Genomic DNA, 20037 nt, shown 5'->3' with positions numbered 1-20037 from the left:
AAACTTCCTTAAGAAAGCAGTGATCTCATTCTAAATGCATCATTAATGTGGAGTTTACAATAAAAAATGAGTTTCCGTCATTAGTAATTCATAAAAGTGAATTGATCCATTTTAATAGGCGCAACTCTTTTTCAAATGCCAGTCCTGATTAAAACAGCAAGCTACCTAAATTTGTCAATGCAGAATAATGACAGCTCCCATTCTTCGGCATACTCCTCTTTCAACAAAGAAACCTGAAGCGGTTTGGAAAACTATCCAAAGGAAGCTTCCTCTCACTTGACAGTTCCTTTGTCACTGTGCTGAAATAAAATAAATATAGCCTACTGAAGAAAACAGGATTGCTGATGTAGTTTGTCATTTTGAGAAGCGTTGCCTAATTTTTTAAAGTGGAAAGACATGAAGCTTTATAAAATCTCACACTAACTAGAAGCGAAACGATACGCTCAGGTATCACAGTTCATTCTGTCATTTATGTTGGTGCTATTATTACAGTGTGTCTCTAACAAGGAGGACATTTCTGCCCCAAATTAAATTCATCTAGGTAATGTTGCACAAAAAGCACAAAGAAGCTTATCATAATTCTAGGGTACTATTTCAAATTCATCACTGATTTTCCATGTACACAGGTAATTTCAAATGGGCTAGACAGCCCATTAGTACTGCGTAGAAGATACCACTTTCTGAAAATCAGTTCACACCATTGAATTTCCACAAGTTTCTGTACGGGAGTGTTCTAGTCGTGTGTGAACGCCGCTCAAATGGGAGCTCAAGTGAGAGTTCAGCTTTTCTTCTGTGAACTGGAAAAATCAAGCATAATTTTCTAGAGTGGCTGAGGAAACCCAGCAAGATGGGTGGGGTATAAATAATAAAATGATGATGATGCACCGAGGAAAAGTTGCAATCGGAGGTGAGGTGAGTTTATAGGTCTAAGGTTAAAGTAAAGGGACTCCTGACCATTAGGTCCAGCCGTGGCCGACTCTGGGGTTGCGGCACTCATCTCGCTTTATTGGCTGAGGGAGCCGGCGTACAGCTTCCGGGTCATGTGGCCAGCATGACTAAGTTGCTTCTGGCAAACCAGAGCAGCGCATGGAAATGCCGTTTACCTTCCCGCCGGAGCGGTACCTATTTATCTACCTGCACTTTGACGTGCTTTCGAACTGCTAGGTGGGCAGGAGCAGGGACCAAGCAACGGGAGCTCACCCCGTCGCAAGGATTCAAACCGCCAACCTTCTGATCGGCAAGTCCTAGGCTTTGTGGTTTAACCCACAGTGCCATCAGCGTCCCCTAGGTCTAAGGTTACACTGTGCATATTTTTGGACCATTCACAAGAGCCACTTTATTAAGCAAGTGTCAGGAATGAGCCAGCTCCGAGCGAAGGTTTGCAGCCAACTGCAAAAAAGCAGCCAAGAACAGGGAGGCTGCTTTGAAGTTAGTCAGACAGGGGAGAGTCGGCAGCTGCAACCTTTGGCTCTTCCTGACCTTGACCAGCCAGCTGAGAAGGCAGTGGCTAACAGCAGGCTGGAACACAACCAAAGCTCTCTGGACACTCAAATAGGCACAAACAGGCAAACAGATAGTTTATCGGAAACGGAAGGGGCTGGAGATTATCCAGTCAGTCCTAGGAGTCGGTGAATGGAAGGGCTTCTAGACAGGAAGCAAAACAAAAGATGTAAGGTGCGGAAGTTCAATATATTCTCTAGACACAGGAAGCAGTCTTCAGAAGGGTCATCTTGAGTGATAATGCTAGTGGCTGCATTAGAGCTGTCCAGAGCTATCTGTTTGTTTTTGCAATAAATCCTCCTTTTTAATTACCTATGCTTCCTGCGTTATCAAGCTGGGGACCTGGACTCCTGACAGCAAGTGAGCCAGAGGATGTCCATGAGATCACAAAACTGTTGAATGGTCTCTTTAAATTTGAAGGTTCATTATTGTTCCGCAAGATGTGTATGTCTTTAAGGGCCAGAGCAAATAACATGACCTAGTTTTACAGCTGTGAAACAGTATAGCAGGTGCTGCTAAGTTGTGTTAATTAAGCTGTGTCAGCAATTGGGTATAGTATATAAAGAGCAGCACTTAGCTCTCTCAGTACCCTGGTGGATGGGTCATGCTTATTGATATATTATAATTAACGTAAAAGGAGTTTTTGTTTTTGTTATTAAAACCTAGCTAAAGTTATGTTGCGTTCCTTGTAATGTGTGGTCTCCCCAGCGAGCTCTCTGCAGCGCAACTAGTCTCCAAATAGCCAACATCTTTGGTTATGGGCCCAGCTGCTAAGTGGATGATTGCACATTTTTGGACTTTGAGAAAGGTTTGAAAACTCCTTCTCCTGTTGGTGTGTTTCTGTGGGTCTGGAAGAGTTCCAGAATGGTTGACCGGGTTCCAGAAGCCAAGAAAGCTCTGACCTTCCCACAGCTGACAGATGAGAACTACAGTTTATGGTCATTTCGGGTGGAGGCACTTTTGACCTCTCGGGAAGTGTGGACCTATGTAACTGATGACCCTCCTGACCCTGTGACTAATGCTTGGTCTAAAGGATATGCAAAAGCCAGGGCGATAATTAATTTGACTGTTAGCGACCAGCAAGTAGTATACATAAGGAATAAGAAAACCGCCAAAGAAATGTGGGACAGTCTTGCAGCAGTACATATTAGAAAAGAGTCGGCGTCTGCACTGACGTTTTTCAAGTAGCTGTACCAGACAAAGTCGCAGCCTGGTGGTGATTTGGCGGCACACTTGAGACGTCTGGAGGCATTGTTTTTGTTATTAAAACCTAGCTAAAGTTATTTTGCCTCCCTTGTAATGTGTGGTCTCCCCAGCAAGCTCTCTGCAGCGCAACTAGTCTGCAAATAGCCAACAAAAACTCCCAGCACCATAAAAAAAAACTGTTGTTACAAGGAGTTGTATCTGACACTGTTGTTCAGCGTCAGATCACTGTCCCCCAACTCCCACCCTCCCCCAGCCCCATCCAAGTTCATCCTCAAAATATGATCCAGAGCATTGGGGGAACCTCTTGAGTTGCAGCATTTGCAAGGTTTCAAATGACCCGCAGAGACTAGATTAGAAGGAATGAGCTTTGCTTAACAGTGTGCTGCTACAAAGCTATACAAAACCAAAACAACTCAGGTACTCCTTAGCTTCCTTTCCCCGCTGGCCACACCCAAAAGTGATTCCGCTCCTCCCATACAGCCATTTCTAATTTAATTTAGTTACTACTCGAGCAGATTTTGGGAACACATAAGTATAGGGCAAGAAGGGGAAGTCCCATTGTATGAAGGGAACTAAGCTCAATAACCACAGGAGACATAACCGGCTGTGTTCTTAGATAAATAAGGTATACTATTCATTGTATCAAATTTCAACAGAAGTAACTCATTAAGTTCAACAAACAAACAAAGCAGAAGATCCAGTGGATCAGATCATTCTCTAGTCTCTTCATGCATAAGGTCCATCCATGTAATGGTATCCCCTTCATGGATCACTGCCTTGCCGTGGCGAAGGGGCTTGAATAACTCAGAGAAGCTATGAACTATGCCGTGCAGGGCCACCCAAGATGGACAGGTCATAGTGGAGAGTTTTGACCAAACGTGATCCACCTGGAGCAGGAACCGGCAAGCCACTCCAGTATCCCTGCCAAGAAAACTCCATGGACAAAGACAACAGGCATATAAAAGTTATAACGCTGGAAGATGAGCCCCTCAGGTCGGAAGGCGTCCAACATGCTACTGAGGAAGAGCGGAGGACAAGTACAAGTAGATTCAGAGCTGATGAAGCGGCTGGGCCAAAGCCGAAAGGATGCTCAGTTGCGGATATGCCTGGAAGTGAAAGGAAAGTCCAATGCTGTAAAGAAAAATATTGCATAGGAACCTGGAATGTAAGAACCATGAACCTTGGTAAGTTGGATGTGGTCAAAAATGAGATGGCAAGAATAAATATTGACATCCTGGGCATCAGTGAACTAAAATGGACAGGAATGGGCAAATTCAGTTCGGATGACCATCACATCTACTACTGTGGGCAAGAATCCCGTAAAAGAAATGGAGTAGCCCTCATAGTCAACAAAAGAGTGGCAAAAGCTGTAGTGGGATGCAATCTCAAAAATGATAGAATGATCTTGATACGAATCCAAGGCAGACCTTTTAACATCACAGTAATCCAAGTGTATGCACCAACCACTGGTGCTGAAGAAACCGAAATTGACCAATTCTATGAAGACTTACATCACCTTATAGAAATGACACCAAAGAAGGATGTTCTTCTCATTATAGGGGATTGGAATGCTAAAGTAGGGAGTCAAGAGATAAAAGGAACAACTGGAAAGTTTGGCCTTGGAGTTCAAAACGAAGCAGGGCAAAGGCTAATAGAGTTCTGCCAAGAGAACAAGCTGGTCATCACAAACACTCTTTTCCAACAACACAAGAGACGACTCTACACATGGACATCACCAGATGGGCAGCATCGAAATCAGATTGATTATATTCTCTGCAGCCAAAGATGGAGAAGCTCTATACAGTCAGCAAAAACAAGACCTGGAGCTGACTGTGGCTCAGATCACCAACTTCTTATAGCAAAATTCAAGCTTAAACTGAAGAAAGTAGGAAAAACCACTGGGCCGGTAAGATACAATCTAAGTCAAATCCCTTATGAATACACAGTGGAAGTGAGGAACAGGTTTAAGGATTTAGATTTGGTGGACAGAGTGCCTGAAGAACTATGGATGGAGGCTCCTAACATTATACAAGAGGCAGCAACTAAAACCATCCCAATGAAAAGGAAATGCAAGAAAGCAAAGTGGCTGTCCAACGAGGCCTTACAAATAGCGGGGGAGAGAAGGCAAGCAAAATGCGAGGGAGATAGTGAACGATACAGGAAATTGAATGCAGATTTCCAAAAAATAGCAAGGAGAGACAAGAAGGCCTTCTTAAACGAGCAATGCAAAGAAATAGAGGAAAACAATAGAATGGGGAAAACCAGAGATCTGTTCAAGAAAATTGGAGATATGAAAGGAACATTTCGTACAAAGATTACCATAATAAAAGACAAAAGTGGAAAGGACCTAACAGAAGCAGAAGACATCAAGAAGAGGTGGCAAGAATACACAGAGGAACTATACCAGAAAGAAATGGATGTCTCGTATACCCAAGGTAGTGTGGTTGCTGACCTTGAGCCAGACATCCTGGAGAGTGAAGTCAAATGGGCCTTAGAAAGCATTGCTAATAACAAGGCCAGTGGAAGTGATGATATTCCAGCTGAACTATTTAAAATTTTAAAAGATGATGCTGTTAAGGTGCTACACTCAATATGCCAGCAATTTTGGAAAACTCAGCAGTGGCCAGAGGATTGGAGAAGATAAAAGCAAGGTTTTGCTACATTGTAAAGCATCATTTTAAAAGCAAGCTTCTGGATGTAAGCCTTGGCAGTTTCTATTACATTTTCCTAAAATGTATCATTAGTTGCATTTCTGGATTGCTTGTCATGGTTCACAGACTGCCATCATGGGAAATCATCGCACTTCATCAACACTTAAGTTACTGACCTGCTACAACTGGTTATCCAAAGCATTTTCTTAGTTGAATTAGCGGTGATAGCAGTATCTCAGGGTGGATCTAAATGCAGGAATAGTGCTATAATTAAGTCAGAAATTAGATCGTGTTAATGAAAGAAAAAATAACTATGGAAAACCGTGTTTTAAAATTTCCTGCTCTCTGCCGCCATCTGGTGTTGCATGTTTATAGTGCATTCAAATTGCTGTTTCTCTACTAATGTAGCTGAGTCCTCTTTGTGTGTAGTAGGAGGACCACCAGCGAGGGGAAGGCAGAAGCCCCTGCGGAATAGCTAACAACAATCAGTGGACAAGAGCCAATTACCTTATCAGTCCAAGGTGGGCATGCTAGCTTCCTTACAGGAGCAATGCATGCACCATGAATCCTTGACTCTTGTCTCTGACCTGGTTCTTATCTGGGGCTGCTTGTTATTGTTGTTTAGTCGTTTAGTCGTGTCCAACTCTTCATGACCCCATGGACCAGAGCACGCCAGGCACTTCTGTCTTCCACTACCTCCCGCAGTTTGGTCAGACTCATGCTGGTAGCTTCGAGAACACTATCCAACCATCTCGTCCTCTGTCGTCCCCTTCTCCTTGTGCCCTCCATCTTTCCCAACATCAAGGTCTTTTCCAGGGAGTCTTCTCTTCTCATGAGGTGGCCAAAGTATTGGAGCCTCAGCTTCACAATCTGTCCTTCCAGTGAGCACTCAGGGCTGATTTCCTTCAGAATGGATAGGTTTGATCTTCTTGCAGTCCATGGGACTCTCAAGAGTCTCCTCCAGCACCATAATTCAAAAGCATCAATTCTTCGGCGATTAGCCTTCTTTATGGTCTAGCTCTCACTTCCATACATCACTACTGAGAAAACCATAGCTTTTACTATATGGACCTTTGTTGGCAAGGTGATGTCTCTGCTTTTTAAGATGCTGTCTAGGTTTGTTATTGCTTTTCTCCCAAGAAGCAGGCGTCTTTTAATTTCATGGCTGCTGCCACCATCTGCAGTGATCATGGAGCCCAAGAAAGTAAAATCTTGGGCTGCTAGGTGGTGCTATCTCATCATGGCAAGAACCACCTCACTTCTTGGTTGCCATACAAGAGCTCTCAGTTCATAATTTCTCTTCTCCAACACACAACACACATAAGATGACCTAGCTGCAAAATAGATCTTTCCCCATAGTTAGTTGCATTTCATGTATTTTTGCTTATATTGTCTTGGTTGCTTACATTTTAATCATCTATTGTAATTGATGGGGGGGGGGATTTCCTTCTATTGTCATTTGCCGATATTTTGTTTTTCTCTGGTAAATATGATATGTGGACAGATTCTTGAACTGCCTTAATTGTTTATTTTTAGATCCGTTTTGAATTGTTCTAGGATGACTGGTTTTCATTTACTTTGCAATTCATGCAGGCCGTAAATTGCCTTGAGTGCAGGAAGGTGGAAAGATGGCGTACAAATTAAAAATGATGTGAAATATATTTCAACACTGTGTGCTAATTAAAAGATACGGCCAAACCCCCACTCCACCCCACACACTTTTTCAAGCATCGAACAGCACTTCAGACAAGTTTGCATCCCCAGAGGATGCAGTTAATCACGAAGATTGTATATTTTTTACAGCGACTGTCAGAGCAGAGATATTAAAGTCTTAAAGCAAAATATTTTGGCTTCTGCCTCCTTCAGATGCTCTGCTGTGAATAATAATAATAATAATAATAATAATAATAATTTATTATTTATACTCCGCCCATTTGGCTGGGCTTCCCCAGCCACTCTGGGTGGCTTCCAAAAAAATATTAAAATACTATAATACATCAAATATTAAAAGCTTCCCTAAACAGGGCTGCCTTCAGATGTCTTCTAAAAGTCTGGTAATTGTTGTTCTCTTTGACATCTGGTGAGAGGGCGTTCAACAGGGAAGGCGCCACTACCGAGAAGGCCCTCTTCTGCCTGGTTCCCTGTAACTTGGCTTCTCGCAGTGAGGGAACCGCCAGAAGGCCCTTGGTGCTGGACCTCAGTGTCCGGGTAGAACGATGGGGGTGGAGACGCTTCTTCAGATATACTGGACTGAGGCCGTTTAGGGCTTTAAAGGTCAGCACAAACACTTTGAATTGTGCTCGGAAACGTACTGGGAGCCAATGTAGGTCTTTCAAGACCGGTGTTATGTGGTCTCTGCGGCCTCTCCCAGTCACCAGTCTAGCTACTGCGTTCTGGATTAGTTGTAGTTTCCAGGTCACCTTCAAAGGTAGCCCCATGTAGAGCGCATTGCAGTAGTCCAAGCGGGAGATAACCAGAGCATGCACCACTCTGGCGAGGCAGTCCGCAGGCAGATAGGGTCTCAGCCTGCGTACCAGGTGGAGCTGGTAAACAGCTGCCCTGGACACAGATTTGACCTGTGCCTCCATGGACAGCTGTGAGTCCAATATGACTCCCAGGCTGTGCACCTGGTCCTTCAGGAGCACAGTTACCCCATTCAGGACCAGTGAATCCTCCACACCTGCCCGCCTCCTGTCCCCCCAAAACTGTACTTCTGCCTTGTCAGGATTCAACTTCAATCTGTTAGCCGCCAAGAACCAAAGGGTACTTGTAGCCAATGTATCAGTTATAGTATACGGAAGATGGAATACTCAGAAACATTGCACTTGAAGTACCAAGTGATGCCTGGTATTGTCAAGGCCATGTGGGGTTAAGGTATCACATCTATAAAGAGATTAGCTGTTATCCCTTCTACAATAATTCATAATACAGAGATGCTGAGATTATCTGAACTGAAATGCTTTGAAACCAGTTCCATATGCCCCTGCTCCATCAAGATTGCAGTTTCCTGGTTCCTCAGACATGTGCTTAGGCAAGTTGTTGTTTTGCGCAAGTACTAAATATGGCATCCAGTGGCAATTTGCACTCTCTGATGTGAATTACATTGCCAGACCTGCAGGTGATGTTTTGTTCGATACAGTAAGTTCTACCAGCCGTAGTGCACTTTTTTATCTATACAGTTTTGAAGATAACCATCTCCCTGAGATAAACAAAGATGATACAGGGGACTCAGCTACACAGCTGAAAATTAAACGTGTTAACTGTGTTGTAAAGGGCAATGCACAAATGTGACACTAGATGGCGATAGTGAGCTATGCAAAATTCATTGTGTTTTTCAAAACTTTTTTTGAAAGCATTTTCACAGCGTTTTTAATATGTGTGTAGATTCCACCAGGCTTTGGTTTCAGAAAGTTGTGATTCAGGATTGCTTACCTGTGGTTTAAGCGTAACCCTCACTAACAATCTGCATGGATCTGGAGGCCTGGCAGTATGCTATCATAGAATGCTTTAGCATCACAGCTCTCCAGTAAAGCCACTTGCTAGCTAAGGTTCTAAGCTCTCTGTGATTCCAGCTACTTCCACCATTAATTTTGGAGGCATTTAATCAGAAGCTTGACAAATAGAGTTGCCTGTTCTTGTGATCACACGTTCTGAGCCTGGGGTGGAAGTAACAGTTTGGACTGGCTTTGGAGGTAAATGAGGGAAGGTCTAGGAATGGAGCCCAACATAAGTCCTGTCTATTTACCAAAGGTGTGCAGCTTTAAAAGCATTTAAAAACGGCCTTGGTCCAGTATACCTGAAGGGGCGTCTCCACCCCAATCATTCTGCCCGGACACTGAGGTCCAGTGCCGAGGGCCTTCTGGCGGTTCCCTCACTGTGAGAAGCCAAGTTACAGCGAACCAGGCAGAGGACCTTCTCGGTGGTGGCACCTGCCCTGTGGAACACCCTCCCACCAGATGTCAATGAGGAAAACAACTACCAGACTTTTAGAAGACATCTGAAGGCAGCCCTGTTTATGGAAGCTTTTAATATTTAATAGATTATTGTATTTTAATATTCAGTTGGAGGCCGCCCAGAGTGGCTGGGGAGGCCCAGCCAGATGGGCGGGGTATAAATATATTATTATTATTATTATGATTATTATGATTATTTATTTGCCCTTTGCTCATCTTGCAGCTAGCTCAAAATGAAAAACCAGAAACCTGGGAGCCCAGTTTTCTGGCTACTTTGCAGCCCCATTGGCAGAACAGTTCAGAACAGCACCCAATTGCTGCCCTCAGTGCCATTATTGGGTACCGTTGAATAGCAACTGTGCTTACAGGAGAGAGCAATGCTCTTTGCCCTGGACAAGCTATAGAGCAAGAAAAGAACGGAAATTACTCAGCACCATCAAGATGACAATATCAGATTTGAAAGGAAACTGGTGGTGTCTAGTTGACTAGATGACAGCTCCCAGATCTGTCAAACTTCAAATGCCCTATAATGGAATTTTAATGAACAGCGCAGCGAAGCGGAAAATTATTGACAGGAACGGCTTGCTGACAAAAGTCGTCAAGAGAGACATAATGAGCCATGCATATGCGGAGTCTAAATAGCATATTTTAACCACTTGAGGAGTTCTTCACCTTTATAAAGGTGGTGAAGGAACCAAGCCTGTAGGGAAACATAAGGTTGTTTCCAGTCTATTTGGCATATGCTTGGACACAGTAAGAAGGGGAGGGGGAGGGGGAGATACAAGATTAGATGAAACCGAAAGGACAAAAGGCCTGCAAAAACATAAGAGGCACATTACACAGCTATGTCTGGAACAGTAACTGTTGAATGTGCTAGCAGTATGCATTACGGTGACAGAAGTGGCATGTCGTCACTTTTCAGTTCCTTGCAACAGCATGCAGATAGCTGCTGTACATAGAGTTTGCTGCAGAAAAATTCTCTGCAGAGTTGTACAATTAGGCACACCCCTTTGGTGTGTGGCAGGGAGTGCGGGAGAAATTCAGTTCACCTTTCAATGTGAACCTCCCCAATTTGCAGTTCCTGAAACATTTTTTGCCAGCATTTTTAGTTTTTGGAGGAGGAAAACAAGAAAAAAAATATTCTGAATCTCAGAAGCCAGAACACCAAGAGGGATCGCTGCGCAGTGAAAGCAGCAATCCCTCTTGCTATTCTGGCTTCTGGGATAGATGTGCAGCCTGCATTCGCTCCATAAGACGCACACACATTTCCCCTTACTTTTTAGGAGGGAAAAAGTGACTCTTATAGAGCAAAAAATACGGTATTCATGAAAATAGCATGCAAAAAAACCCACGTATTGCATTACACAAAAATGCTGGCCAAAAATGTGTATATTAGCAGAAATGCACAATACAGTGCCAATGATTTTTCACAAGGGGTTTCATTTCAAATTGAGGCAGAAGTGAACTGATGACTGGAAATATGAGAAATGGAAGTTGACATATTCATCCATCCCTAATGTGGCATTACAAAAAGGGAGAGACGCATAAACAAGACATAAAGCTAAGAGGAGAAACTGGTTCTCAAAAGTGCCAGCTGTTAAGGTTTATTATGGCTCATATCATTTCAGAACCGAGGTTCCTTCTTCAAGAGTAATCCCAGATTTAAAAAATTCTACAGAATATCTGAAGCAGCTTGCACAAATGCTGCTGCTTATCTGGCACAATGAAGTTGAAGCTTGCTCCTGAAGTAGGACCCTCAGTTCCAAAACATATTGAGCTATTAAGAAAGCCATAATAGTTGCACCTTGAACAACTAGTTTCTCCCCTTTTGCATTATTTCGGGGTGTGGCATCAGCAGCTAAGTGCAGTCAATGCCTGGAGTGCGAGCAAATATAAGGATTGTTTCGTAGGCAGTGGAGAGGTAAAAGTAAAGGTAAAGGGACCCCTGAACATTAGGTCTAGTCGTGGCCAACTCTGGGGTTGCGGCGCTCATCTCGCTTTATTGGCCGAGGGAGCTGGCGTACAGCTTCCGGGTCATGTGGTCAGCATGACTAAGCCACTTCTGGCAAACCAGAGCAGCGCACGGAAACGCCGTTTACCTATTTATCTACTTGCACTTTGACGTGCTTTTGAACTGCTAGATTGGCAGGAGCAGGGACTGAGCAACGGGAGCTCACCCTATCGCGGGGATTCGAACCACCAACCTTCTGATCAGCAAGTCCTAGGCTCTGTGGTTTAACTCACAGCGAATGGAAAGGTAAAGAGGGGCAAAAGGGGAAGAAAAGAAATGGAATGGCTAGGACAGACTCAACTATGCACAGCTGAAAGGAATCAGGACAGGTACAGCCTAGTAAGAAGCCCAAGAATAACAAACTGGGAAATTAAATTTTGAGAAATGATGGGCAGAGGAATTCCGAAAGCCCTATGCTAGGCTGGTGGGGATAGATTGGGCCAAGATGTCTTTCCATCCAGCTCTGATGACTGATATGGACTTCCACTGGTGCAGAACTTCTTCCCACTCAACAGACAGGCAGGTGAGCCATTAACTGGATCTCCAGCAGCTAGCAAAACACCCTCCCAAATGGAGTGTTTTGGAGGTGGGAAGGTAAGCACATCACGACATGAATGCTTTAAATATCCCAAAACAAGGTACTGGAGAACTGGCTGATTTTGTTCAAACTTTCACTGGCTAATATAATAGTTTCATCATCCAGTTTATAGCTTTGCACCATGTATGGGCAATCTATCTGGAAGATAAATTGTATTTCGAGGAGTTAGTGATCTGACTCGGTTGCCCTCTTCCTGCCGCAGTTCCTTCCCCTTCTTCTTGTCTATTAAGTTCTTTGATGGCATGAGGACAGCCTATAATGTCCTAATCAATTAGGAGGAAGAGATGGTGATGAGGACCTTCTTTGATGGTGGACATTGTTTGGAGAAAGTGAGGCATTGGGAGGGGGTGGCTAATGACTAATCTGCACGTAGCCAGGCCACACAAGCTAGTTATCTAGCTATCTATAAATTGGATGGTTTTGGGCAGAGTTCTGGGTAAGCTCATGCATGGACTGATCCGACCGCAGGGCCATGCAACCTGAGGCTACCTGGGGGAGTCACTTCACCATTTCTTGAGGGCTTCCAAGTGGCAAATTGAAGTGCATGCTTGGTACAATGGTACCTTGGGTTACAGACACTTCAGGTTACAGACGCTTCAGGTTACAGACTCTACTAACCCAGAAATAGTACCTCAGGTTAAGAACTTTGCTTCAGGATGAGAACAGAAATTGTGCTCGGGCAGCGCGGCAGCAGCAGGAGGCCCCATTAGCTAAAGTGGTGCTTCAGGTTAAGAACAGTTTCAGGTTAAGAACGGACCTCCGGAACAAATTAAGTTCTTAACCTGAGGTAACACTGTATGTATGTATATATTGCTTGCTATTTAGAATAAAATCTTTAATCTTCTCACTCACTTGTGTTTTTTTTATTTATTATTGCTTCTGAATTTCATTTTAAAGAACCACCTTGCATCTGGCAAGGCGCACTATAACTTGTTTAAGTTGAGGTTTGGTGTAAAAAGCTTGAGGTCTCACAAACATTCTGACTAGGTTGTCCCTGCTGAGCAAGCACTCTGGCAGGTACAGAGAAAGCAGAATTCCACAGACGGACTTTTGCACTTTTGACTTATCACTTAGCATGGAAGCGAAAACGATGCAGAAATACTCTACATCCCAGGCTAGACCTCTATGAATAAAGATTCCAGTTATCGGTGAAACACAGTACAATATATATAGACGAGCCTCAAGTTGGCTTGCCTTAAAACACACACACACACACACACACACACACACACACACACAAACTTGGCAGCAAAGCCTTTCTTTTTCTTTTTCTTTTACATCAGAAGTTAATGGGGTCTTGGAATGCCTCATGACATTTGAACAAAATGAGCAAAGTACAGAAACGTAAGCAAAGTAGTCCAAAAGGGATCAGAAGATATGAGGCAATCATTCCCATCCCAGAATGACTTTATGGACTGTACCATCATTTCACCTTGAAGATCTGTGTTTTATAGGTAATAAACAAGGAGAGACAAGCCCCTCAAATGATGAGTTATTCATACAATATAAAATGCCCAAGCCACTGATCAGTTTCTGAGAAACTCAAGGGTCCCTATAACAAAATTTGACAAACACTGCGCTAGGCTGTGAAAAGGGGAGTTTGGATCCTCTCCATCAAAAATATTGTAGGCTACCTAGTGACTGCCTAAAAACATTTGCCTTGACAGTGTTTCTTCCCTTCCCTTCACAGTGTTTAAAATGCTACCAACCTGATGCAGAAGTAAAATACAAGCTAGACCACATCTTTGGCCCGTCGCATTTTTTCGTTTTAGTTGTTACTGTTTTTTGCCTCTGGCTTGACAGGAATAGTATGATCTTCTTGATTAATTTTTTTACCTGCTAGTTTTAGGGCACGCTTTAAAGTACTGGAGTTTACAGTTTATGAGCCTAGCTTTGCTCTTGCAAATCATCCAGACACTTTCGCTATTATGAAAGGCAACCTTTACCTTTTGGAGTTATACTGCAGAAAGCCAAAGTCATAGAAGAAAATATGTGATGAAACATTTTTTTTCCTGGTAATACTTTTGAAACTGAGAGATGGGACTTCTTCTGAAGAAGCACAAGCTGCCTCCACTTGGCTGGTTTTCTATAGTTAGAGTTGTTCAGTGGAATCCCTGATCTGGACCTTGTGCAGAAATTAATGAGCTTTCCACCCTAATAATGAGTTTTTAAACTTTACAGTGGTACCTTGGTTCTCAAACGCCTTGGTACTCAAACAACTTGGAACCCAAACACTGCAAACCCAGAAGTAAGTGCTCTGGTTTGCAACCATTTATAGGAAGCCAGACATGCTCCGTTTTGAGTGTTACGCTTCTGATTTGAGAGCCACACTTCCATTTTGAGTGATACGCTGAGGTCTGTCTGTTTTTGCTATTTATTTTGCATTTTTGTTTTTGCGGCTTTTTTGTTTTGTTTTTTTGGGTTGTGTGGAACCCAGTTCAGCTACCGAGTGAGTGATTGATTGATTGTGTGACTGCAGTACATTGTTTATCGCTTTCATTTTATGGATCAGTGGTCTCGTTTGATAGTAAAATTCATGTTAAATTGCTGTTTTAGGGGTTGTTTTTAAAACGGATTAATCATTTTGCATTACTTTCTGTGGGAAAATGCGCCTTGGTTTTGGAACGCTTTGGTTTTGGAATGGACTTCCGGAACAGATTATATTTGAGAACCAAGGTGCTACTGTACTGCAATACAATCTTAAAACTAGTTACATATAAATGTTACTGAGTCTAAATACAAAGTAACACAGTGGATTCAACTAACAGGCTATACAGTTCAGTCCTTTCAGTCCTTTGACACTGTCTAGGAACTTCTCTCATTGATCCCAGAGGTGGAACCTGTTAGGATATTTCCATTCTACCTTAAAAGGGAGCAGGCTTTGTGAGTCACAGAGTCTGCGTATTTCCTGTTCACAGGAAGTTTCTCTTTTGTATATGCTTTCGTTTACTCTCTGTGCCTGAGACATCGAAGCAGGCAGTCATGTTTTTTCTGTGTTCTGACCAACGCTGAATAAACTTGTAAATATGCTCTCCTGAGTGCATCTTCCGTTGTGCGAACTCTGCTGATAGAGCATGCACGAGCTCTGGAATGTGGAAAGCTATTTCCGAGGCTTCGTGTTGCTAATTGACTGATACTGCGTTTCTACCAGAGATCGATGGATCATCCGGAGACAGCGTGGGGCATGGAGATGGCCTTTGTCTCCCTGGCAGTATCCCAACAGAACCTCTTGCTAAATGCAAACTTCTCTGCTTTTCAAACGTAAACCTTTACACAAGTTTCAACTTCAGTGCAAACAAACATTTTATGCACATTAAACTTTTGACTTTAACACCAAATACCTGGTACACATAGGCAGAGCAACATTATGCAACAAGATGTAGCTGTGAAAAGGCATTATGGGGAGGGAATCTTTTAATCCACCTTTAATCGGTTGAAGGAATCAATTCTCTAGCTGGATAACAAATCTGCAAAGACTGGATTGATATATGTAAATATGGGTTCACTCAAAGTATTCTTTTTAAAAAGTGAAGTTATGCTTCTCAACATTTCCAGTTTCGGCAGTAAATTGCTCATAAGATATGTATTGGCAACTCTGCATAAACAAGAAGTAACAAAAAAACAAGAACAGCGAGCTTCAATGATACCGGCTCTGGCACAAATCTGTTTGCAGTGGCTAATAATGAAGCTTCCTCTTCTTGAATATCAACACTGGATCGTTAAATAGCTGCTGGTTTTTTAATACTTGGCAGAAACTGAACAGGCAACCAGGAAAAAATGCCTTAGAACTGGCAATATTATCAATCAAAATTCGGGGGAAAGCAATCTGCCATGACTAATTAAGAAATGAGAACATCATTTCACACAATATTTCACAAAAATAAAGCATGACCCAAAGAGATTCAGGGCAGTGGTTTTCAAACTGTGTTCCAAGAAAGTCTGATGCTCTTTGGGGGCTCTGCAATGCTCATAACTATAGGCAGAGCCACCAAGGGGATAGAAATGGGTGTCACAGCCAACAGAAGCCCTAGACTGTCAACTTTCATTTTTAAAAAAGTCTGTAGCTATGAAGGGCCCAGTGACATCAATTGACATGGTGAAGTTAGGTCCATTAATTTCAATGGGTTTCCTCTGGGTAAAAAGTGCAGTAGTTGACTAGCTGATCGCCGAAGAATTGATGCTTTTGAATTATGGTGCTGGAGGAGACTCTTGAGAGTCCCATGGACTGCAAGAAGATCAAACCTCTCCATTCTGAGGCTCCAGTACTTTGGCCACCTCATGAGAAGAGAAGACTCCCTTGAAAAGACACTGATGCTGGGAAAGATGGAGGGCACAAGGAGAAGGGGACGACAGAGGACGAGATGGTTGGACAGTGTTCTCGAAGCTACAAACATGAGTCTGACCAAACTGTGGGAGGCAGTGGAAGACAGGAGTGCCTGGCATGCTCTGGTCCATGGGGTCACGAAGAGTCGGACACGACTAAACGACTAAACAACAACAACAGTTGACTAGCAGCCCAAGTTTAAAAAGTGGTCATTCTGCTTAAGAGTTTATGCGGAAAGAGCAGTGAATGATTGCTGAAGACCAAGCTGATCTAGTATACCCCTCTTCTTAGGACGGATGATATTGCTCAAAACACACGAAGGAGCTTTATTGCGTAAGAAAAGGTCTGTTGGCAGTCATGGTCTGTCTGGAATGCTGATTCTTTCAAGTGTCCAAATGATTCCTTGTCAAGTCACTCTGCATCGAGGCAGCTACAATCTAATTGCTATAGCTTTCAGAAGTCTAAGGTACAATGGATTGTGTTTCAGAAGACGGGCAATGCCATCTCACAGACAGACTGAAACGAAATCCCTTGACCCAGCAACCTTCTACAGCTTCTCTTTCCTGCATCCAATTTTATTTATTTTTTAATAGAGAGGTTTCCGCTCTACTGTATGGACAAGTTTATATCCTGATTTTATAGGTGAATTCTGCTCTGATCTCCACCAGCATAAACCTGCAATAACGATATCGATATGATTTATACAGCTACAATTGCATTTCAGGGATTCTTCAAGTTCATTTGGAGTTAGAAAAGGAAGCATTATGATGGCACAAACTACAGCAAGCCTCAAACTCGCCTTGGCATATCATATTCCTTCAGATGTTGGGTGCCTGACCATACTTACCTTGCATGATTGGCTTGCGCAATACCTTTTTAGATGCCCATATAGACCTCATATAAGGCTTAAGGCATCCAAGAGTTTCGAATGCATCCAAGAGTTTTCACTTTTTTATATATACATTTTTATTGATTTTTTAACATATCATTTCCAACAATCATTTAACATAAATTCTTATCTTATACAATATTTTAGACTTCCGTCAACAACCTCTGAAGATTTTCCGTTCTTTATCACGTATTCTGCATTTCTTAATTTCTCTATTACTTGTAATTATCATTAACTAATAGTTCTTTTCATAGTCTTCCGTGCAATATTTCACATAATCCTCCTTACAGAACTTCTTGCAGTCCTACTAGCGTAATCTGTTCATTACAATTGCTTTTTAAATAATTCAAATATTTACTCCAATCTTCTAAGAATCTCTGGTCCCGCAGGTTTCGAATCCTTCCTGTTAATTTGTCTAATTCTGCATAGTCCATGAGTTTTCGCATTTTTGGTAAGATGTCGTTCAGCTGTGCAGAGCGTTAGACAACTTCCATCATTTCTACTTTGCAAGTAATTCAGACCCACCGGGTTGTTTTTGTTGGCCAGTGTTGGACAGCCAGAGTCCAGCTGGTTTTCCTAGGTTCCAGTGCACACTGGAAATGGTTTTTGTAGTGAGATTGTGCTCTTCCAGACACCCCTACAACTCTTTCCATGAGAACAGGAAGGACAGCAGTGTGGCAGTGTGAGAAAGCTGCTTCAGGAAGCAGATGGCAGAGACCATGGCAACAGCCCCCTGCTTGTTCCTCCACATCTTTTAAAAAAATATTTTTATTAAGGAATTTCAACATAGCAAATTATCAAATCACATACATTATTTTTCCCCTTTTTTTCCCCCCTCCCTTACATCCCTCCCTCCCCCGCACCAGGGACTTCCCTCACCTTCTCTCTCTGATTTCACTGCACATATTATTCTCTGCATGTTATAAAATTATACATATCCTTGCATTGTCTATCTATCATGTTATCAACCAATAAATTTGTGCATGTTTATTCAAAACCTGCCAAGGAGTCCAGTTCATTTCGATGTCTTTTTAGATAATTTGTAGAAAGTTCCCATTCTTCCTTAAAGTCACAGTTGTCCTTGTCCCGCAATTTGGATGCCAATTTAGCCAGTTCTGCATAGCTCATCAATTTTTCTTGCCCCCCTTCTTTCGTTGGGATTTCCTCATTCTTCCATCCTTGTGCTATCAAGACTCTTGCCGCTGTTGTAGCATACATAAATAGATTCTTTGTTTTTCTTGGCAGGTCTTGTCCTACAATTCCTAACAAAAATGCCTCTGTGTTTTTTTTTTACAAATGCACAATTTTTTTCAATTCATTGTATATCATTTCCCAATTTTCTTTAACTTCTCTACATTCTCACCACATATGGTAAAACGTGTTCCTCCACATCTGATACCGCAGCAGCAGCTATTTTTGCATCTTGTTGGCCTGGACTGTGTGGCTGTCTTGCCTGGTTGGCTCCTCCCAACACATCACATTGCACAAGGCCCCTGATGGAAGGAGCAGTCAGAGAGGCAGCCAGCTTAGGCCATAAGCTTCAGCACGCATTTTCTGAGCACATGTGCTGCTCTGTTCATTTGACAATCTCTGGTGCTGCTGCAAGGTACTGAAGAAAAGGACCGTGTCTCCTGACCTGTGCCCCCTAAGCTAGCCTGCTGCCCTCATGTGTCATGAAGGATTCCATCCCATCTCCAGTCTTGAACTAAGACTTATAATGCCAGCCTTGTCAGCATCTGTTTGTACAATAGGATCAGGGTGCTTGGTGCCATCTTGTCCTTTGGCTCAAGCAGCTAAATGTGTTGGGCTGGCCATGCTGTCATGTGACAAAGGCACATGAGAGCAGAAGCGGCAAAGCAGGCTGGGAAGTGCTGGGACTGCACAATCATTTGGACCTAGTAAAGTTTTTCAGGCCTAACTGCTAACTGTTGAGTCACTCTGACACGTGACTTAGCAGCCAGTTTCACTTTGTGTTCTCTGTAAGATGTCAGTTAGAGTCAGTCTGTTTCAGCTGTAAACAGAGTCAGTATGTAATCTCAATCGAACTGTTTGGAACCATGTTGTTTATGAAGAAGTTTATTTTAACTAAGTAAAGCTTTTATTCTTTAAAAACTCCGCATTATTAATTTACGCTGCACATCACATGCTGACTGAAATGGCACACGCACACACAATTAGGGCCAACGCATGTACAGTGGTACCTCGGGTTAAGAACTTAATTCATTCTGGAGGTCTGTTCTTAACCTGAAACTGTTCTTAACCTGAAGCACCACTTTAGCTAATGGGGCCTCCTGCTGCTGCCGCGCCACTGGAGCACGATTTCTGTTCTCATCCTGAAGCAAAGTTCTTAACCCGAGGTAATATTTCTGAGATAGCAGAGTCTGTAACCTGAAGCGTCTGTAACCTGAAGCGTGTGTAACCTGAGGTACCACTGTACAGAAACCTAAAATTCCCATGCATGCGCAGGGCATCCAAGGTTTTGCAACATCGGTGTGAATCTGGAGGCTGCAACCTGTACAATATAGCAACCACCACCACATTTTAAAAACAACAACAGCAACAACAACCCAATGGATTATATTGCTTTGACTTGACAATCAACTGGATAGTTAATGGACTCTGTCATTGTCAGGACCTTAAATGAAAGCAATAGCAAGCCAGATCTCGGGATGAAAAGACTTCTAGTTCCTGGTTCATTGCTGCGGTACCAAGATGTTTTATACCCCGTAGCCTGCTGTGTAATTCATTGTGCGATTCCTAGCATAATTTAATGAAAGCTATAATTATTGCCTTGCTGTGTTGAGGACCGACAGTTTAGCAGGATAAATATATTGTGTACGTATACGGAGTTAACAAATCTTATGCTTTATGATCAGCTGAGGCATGTTATGTAACTTACTCCAAG

General features: G+C 42.8%; 1 long non-coding RNA gene across 3 annotated transcripts in view; it reads right to left on the bottom strand.

The window, feature by feature from the left end:
- LOC308482101 overlaps positions 1–20037 on the bottom strand; it is a 41128-nt gene that overhangs the window by 9338 nt on the left and 11753 nt on the right. Inside the window, exon 2 of one of the 3 annotated variants that reach the window (XR_013989007.1) lies at positions 5534–5621. The exons of 1 other annotated variant lie outside the window; for it this stretch is intronic. This is a non-coding gene — a long non-coding RNA (uncharacterized lncRNA). The remainder of the gene's footprint in view (positions 1–5533; positions 5622–20037) is intronic. One more of the 3 variants, XR_013989008.1, reaches the window with a different exon arrangement.

This window comes from Podarcis pityusensis (assembly GCF_964106645.2).
Source record: "Podarcis pityusensis genome assembly, chromosome: 7".
Taxonomy (NCBI): Eukaryota; Metazoa; Chordata; class Lepidosauria; order Squamata; family Lacertidae; genus Podarcis; species Podarcis pityusensis.
The sequence above is the reverse complement of the archived record's forward strand: the minus strand, read 5'-3'. Positions and strand labels throughout refer to the sequence as shown.